Here is a 6,130-nt window from a genome sequence, read left to right on the forward strand (position 1 = left end):
CTGGTTGAGCGTCAGTTTATGCGACAGATGGTTTGGAGCACTTGTCGATCATCAGTTTGTGTCCAAGTTGGTTCAGTGCAGGTTGTGAGGTAGTAAAGGGCTAATCAAAATAAGGTGAATGTTTGGGATCACAGAGAGGGGTCCCAGGTGCTCAGGATTGATTGGGTAAAAGTGTCTTTGGCACGTTTGAGGTATAAAAGGGAGGAGGTGGAGATGAACCAGAGTTGTTGAGGTTCGGAGTTTTCACTGACACTTGATTCTAACCTTACTAATTATACAAACTCTGAATTTCAGGAACTTTTAAGAGATTTAAGTTTGGGGTAAGGTTACTCTATCGGTTACTGCCTCACAACCTGCAAAATTGTGAAGAGAGGGATGTCTCTTTCAAGAGTGCACTTAAACAGCATGTAATTCTCAGCCAGTGATAAGATACCGTGTCAAGGTGTGGAGTCGGTGTCTGTCAAGGTTGGTTCAGGGCAGTTGTAGAGAGTTAGTTTATGTCAGAGGGTCCTCTGTTATTGATGGTTTTTATCCTGAGATTGGTTCAGTGTAGAGTTGGTTTGTGTTGGGGCTGATTCAATATAGGTAAACAGCCTATTAGTTTAGAGCGGTGTCTGAATTGGATATGTTGCACTACGTTGGATTACATGGTAAGTGAAGATTCCTGGAAACCTTAGGGGGACGACTGAAGCTTATGCCCTGTTTCTCTCTCTCTAGCTCCTTGGGACTCGTGGAGGATAAGTTAAGTCTGTACGTGTTAGAACCAACCCAGTGATGATGGCAAAGGTTGTATATCTTTCACTCTTGCACCTTTCCACACTCCAGAGGTTTGGCAACACTATGTGGACATCATGCTGGATGTTCGAGATGTGAGCCAAACTCTGGTTCACACTGGAGGTTGAGATTAGAAGTCGTTAGTAACAAAGACTGGGGTTTGAGAGGGACAAGATGGGGAGATGTTGCTGAGTTAATATGGTGAGATGATAGTTTGGGTTGAGGGTAGAATTAATTGGTACGGATTGTATGAATCGCAGATTGAAGTCAGACACTGTAGTTAGATGGTGTAAGATTAGATTTGATAACATCTAGTACAAGAGTTTGATCAGAGTGAGTTTGTGTGTCGGGTAATATAGAGTTGCTGTGAAGGTTGGTTTATTTGCCCAGAGCCAGTGTCTGCCGAGGTTGGTTGGGTTGAGTGGTTGTGAGTCGGTTTGTGTTGGGGCTGGTTGTGGAACATCAGTTTGTGTGCGAGTTGGTTCAGGGCAGGTGTAGAGTCGGTGCCTGTCTGGGGTCGGTCGAGTGCAGTTGTTGAGGGTTAGAGTCTTTCAGGCCTGGCTCAGTGCAGTTGCCTCGGGTCAGTCGCTGCCAGGGCTGGGTCGGAGCAGTTTGCACGGCTGGTTTGCTAGTAACCGGCAATGTGTAGCTGCCGAGGGTCAGTCGCTGCCGGGTCTGGGTCAGTGTGGCTGCCACGAGTCATGTTCTGTTCAGACTGGTTTAGTGTAATTGTTGAGTCAGTTTATGCTGAGATTGGTTCACAGTTAGGTTTGTCGGGGTCAGTCAGTCTAGTTGTGGAGAGTTGGGTTTAGTTGAGAGGGTGTTTGAGAGTTGGCTTGTGCCAGGGCAGGTTTAGTGCAGTTACAGTTCAGTGAATGGGGCCAGGGTTAGTTACTAGAATCTGTCCCAGTCAGGGCCTCAGTGAAGTTGTTGAGAATGGATTTCTGTGGATTTGATCAGTGAAGCTCAGGGGAGTTGGGCAGTGTCAGAACTGGTTTAGTGAAGTTGAGTTGTTGTGAGACGGGATTGCCTTTGTGTTGCTGAGTTGGTTTGTCAGAGTATCCTCTATGTAGTTGTCGATGTAGTTAATGTTGAGATTGGTTCAGTGTATTTGATGGGACTTGGTCAGTGTCAGGAATGGTTCAGTGTAGGAACACAACCAATTTATTTACAGCAGAGCTTGGATCGGGCTGGTTGTGCATTTGGACTATACGGTAAGTGTGCTTTTGTGGAAAGCTTAGTATATTTGTCTCCTCTTTCTTTCCAGCAAGTTGGAATTCGTGGTAGATCAGGTAAGTGTAATAGCGGCAAACTATGTTGGCAACTAAAGCTATTACACTCTTTCTCTCTTGCACTTTTCCACACTCCAGAGGTTTGGTAACACTATGTGGACATCATGCTGGATGTTCGACATGTGAGCCAAACTCTGGTTCACACTGGAGGTTGAGATTAGAAGTCGTTAGTAACAAAGACTGGGGTTTGAGAGGGACAAGATGGGGAGATGTTGCTGAGTTAATATGGTGAGATGATAGTTTGGGTTGAGGGTAGAATTAATTGGTACGGATTGTATGAATCGCAGATTGAAGTCAGACACTGTAGTTAGATGGTGTAAGATTAGATTTGATAACATCTAGTACAAGAGTTTGATCAGAGTGAGTTTGTGTGTCGGGTAATATAGAGTTGCTGTGAAGGTTGGTTTATTTGCCCAGAGCCAGTGTCTGCCGAGGTTGGTTGGGTTGAGTGGTTGTGAGTCGGTTTGTGTTGGGGCTGGCTGTGGAACATCAGTTTGTGTGCGAGTTGGTTCAGGGCAGGTGTAGAGTCGGTGCCTGTCTGGGGTCGGTCGAGTGCAGTTGTTGAGGGTTAGAGTCTTTCAGGCCTGGCTCAGTGCAGTTGCCTCGGGTCAGTCGCTGCCAGGGCTGGGTCGGAGCAGTTTGCACGGCTGGTTTGCTAGTAACCGGCAATGTGTAGCTGCCGAGGGTCAGTCGCTGCCGGGTCTGGGTCAGTGTGGCTGCCACGAGTCATGTTCTGTTCAGACTGGTTTAGTGTAATTGTTGAGTCAGTTTATGCTGAGATTGGTTCACAGTTAGGTTTGTCGGGGTCAGTCAGTCTAGTTGTGGAGAGTTGGGTTTAGTTGAGAGGGTGTTTGAGAGTTGGCTTGTGCCAGGGCAGGTTTAGTGCAGTTACAGTTCAGTGAATGGGGCCAGGGTTAGTTACTAGAATCTGTCCCAGTCAGGGCCTCAGTGAAGTTGTTGAGAATGGATTTCTGTGGATTTGATCAGTGAAGCTCAGGGGAGTTGGGCAGTGTCAGAACTGGTTTAGTGAAGTTGAGGTGTTGTGAGACGGGATTGCCTTTGTGTTGCTGAGTTGGTTTGTCAGAGTATCCTCTATGTAGTTGTCGATGTAGTTAATGTTGAGATTGGTTCAGTGTATTTGATGGGACTTGGTCAGTGTCAGGAATGGTTCAGTGTAGGAACACAACCAATTTATTTACAGCAGAGCTTGGATCGGGCTGGTTGTGCATTTGGACTATACGGTAAGTGTGCTTTTGTGGAAAGCTTAGTATATTTGTCTCCTCTTTCTTTCCAGCAAGTTGGAATTCGTGGTAGATCAGGTAAGTGTAATAGCGGCAAACTATGTTGGCAACTAAAGCTATTACACTCTTTCTCTCTTGCACTTTTCCACACTCCAGAGGTTTGGTAACACTATGTGGACATCATGCTGGATGTTCGACATGTGAGCCAAACTCTGGTTCACACTGGAGGTTGAGATTAGAAGTCGTTAGTAACAAAGACTGGGGTTTGAGAGGGACAAGATGGGGAGATGTTGCTGAGTTAATATGGTGAGATGATAGTTTGGGTTGAGGGTAGAATTAATTGGTACGGATTGTATGAATCGCAGATTGAAGTCAGACACTGTAGTTAGATGGTGTAAGATTAGATTTGATAACATCTAGTACAAGAGTTTGATCAGAGTGAGTTTGTGTGTCGGGTAATATAGAGTTGCTGTGAAGGTTGGTTTATTTGCCCAGAGCCAGTGTCTGCCGAGGTTGGTTGGGTTGAGTGGTTGTGAGTCGGTTTGTGTTGGGGCTGGCTGTGGAACATCAGTTTGTGTGCGAGTTGGTTCAGGGCAGGTGTAGAGTCGGTGCCTGTCTGGGGTCGGTCGAGTGCAGTTGTTGAGGGTTAGAGTCTTTCAGGCCTGGCTCAGTGCAGTTGCCTCGGGTCAGTCGCTGCCAGGGCTGGGTCGGAGCAGTTTGCACGGCTGGTTTGCTAGTAACCGGCAATGTGTAGCTGCCGAGGGTCAGTCGCTGCCGGGTCTGGGTCAGTGTGGCTGCCACGAGTCATGTTCTGTTCAGACTGGTTTAGTGTAATTGTTGAGTCAGTTTATGCTGAGATTGGTTCACAGTTAGGTTTGTCGGGGTCAGTCAGTCTAGTTGTGGAGAGTTGGGTTTAGTTGAGAGGGTGTTTGAGAGTTGGCTTGTGCCAGGGCAGGTTTAGTGCAGTTACAGTTCAGTGAATGGGGCCAGGGTTAGTTACTAGAATCTGTCCCAGTCAGGGCCTCAGTGAAGTTGTTGAGAATGGATTTCTGTGGATTTGATCAGTGAAGCTCAGGGGAGTTGGGCAGTGTCAGAACTGGTTTAGTGAAGTTGAGTTGTTGTGAGACGGGATTGCCTTTGTGTTGCTGAGTTGGTTTGTCAGAGTATCCTCTATGTAGTTGTCGATGTAGTTAATGTTGAGATTGGTTCAGTGTATTTGATGGGACTTGGTCAGTGTCAGGAATGGTTCAGTGTAGGAACACAACCAATTTATTTACAGCAGAGCTTGGATCGGGCTGGTTGTGCATTTGGACTATACGGTAAGTGTGCTTTTGTGGAAAGCTTAGTATATTTGTCTCCTCTTTCTTTCCAGCAAGTTGGAATTCGTGGTAGATCAGGTAAGTGTAATAGCGGCAAACTATGTTGGCAACTAAAGCTATTACACTCTTTCTCTCTTGCACTTTTCCACACTCCAGAGGTTTGGTAACACTATGTGGACATCATGCTGGATGTTCGACATGTGAGCCAAACTCTGGTTCACACTGGAGGTTGAGATTAGAAGTCGTTAGTAACAAAGACTGGGGTTTGAGAGGGACAAGATGGGGAGATGTTGCTGAGTTAATATGGTGAGATGATAGTTTGGGTTGAGGGTAGAATTAATTGGTACGGATTGTATGAATCGCAGATTGAAGTCAGACACTGTAGTTAGATGGTGTAAGATTAGATTTGATAACATCTAGTACAAGAGTTTGATCAGAGTGAGTTTGTGTGTCGGGTAATATAGAGTTGCTGTGAAGGTTGGTTTATTTGCCCAGAGCCAGTGTCTGCCGAGGTTGGTTGGGTTGAGTGGTTGTGAGTCGGTTTGTGTTGGGGCTGGCTGTGGAACATCAGTTTGTGTGCGAGTTGGTTCAGGGCAGGTGTAGAGTCGGTGCCTGTCTGGGGTCGGTCGAGTGCAGTTGTTGAGGGTTAGAGTCTTTCAGGCCTGGCTCAGTGCAGTTGCCTCGGGTCAGTCGCTGCCAGGGCTGGGTCGGAGCAGTTTGCACGGCTGGTTTGCTAGTAACCGGCAATGTGTAGCTGCCGAGGGTCAGTCGCTGCCGGGTCTGGGTCAGTGTGGCTGCCACGAGTCATGTTCTGTTCAGACTGGTTTAGTGTAATTGTTGAGTCAGTTTATGCTGAGATTGGTTCACAGTTAGGTTTGTCGGGGTCAGTCAGTCTAGTTGTGGAGAGTTGGGTTTAGTTGAGAGGGTGTTTGAGAGTTGGCTTGTGCCAGGGCAGGTTTAGTGCAGTTACAGTTCAGTGAATGGGGCCAGGGTTAGTTACTAGAATCTGTCCCAGTCAGGGCCTCAGTGAAGTTGTTGAGAATGGATTTCTGTGGATTTGATCAGTGAAGCTCAGGGGAGTTGGGCAGTGTCAGAACTGGTTTAGTGAAGTTGAGGTGTTGTGAGACGGGATTGCCTTTGTGTTGCTGAGTTGGTTTGTCAGAGTATCCTCTATGTAGTTGTCGATGTAGTTAATGTTGAGATTGGTTCAGTGTATTTGATGGGACTTGGTCAGTGTCAGGAATGGTTCAGTGTAGGAACACAACCAATTTATTTACAGCAGAGCTTGGATCGGGCTGGTTGTGCATTTGGACTATACGGTAAGTGTGCTTTTGTGGAAAGCTTAGTATATTTGTCTCCTCTTTCTTTCCAGCAAGTTGGAATTCGTGGTAGATCAGGTAAGTGTAATAGCGGCAAACTATGTTGGCAACTAAAGCTATTACACTCTTTCTCTCTTGCACTTTTCCACACTCCAGAGGTTTGGTAACACTATGTGGACATCATG

The sequence above is a fragment of the Callorhinchus milii genome, unplaced genomic scaffold, assembly GCF_018977255.1.
Source record: "Callorhinchus milii isolate IMCB2004 unplaced genomic scaffold, IMCB_Cmil_1.0 Scaffold28, whole genome shotgun sequence".
Classification (NCBI taxonomy): domain Eukaryota; kingdom Metazoa; phylum Chordata; class Chondrichthyes; order Chimaeriformes; family Callorhinchidae; genus Callorhinchus; species Callorhinchus milii.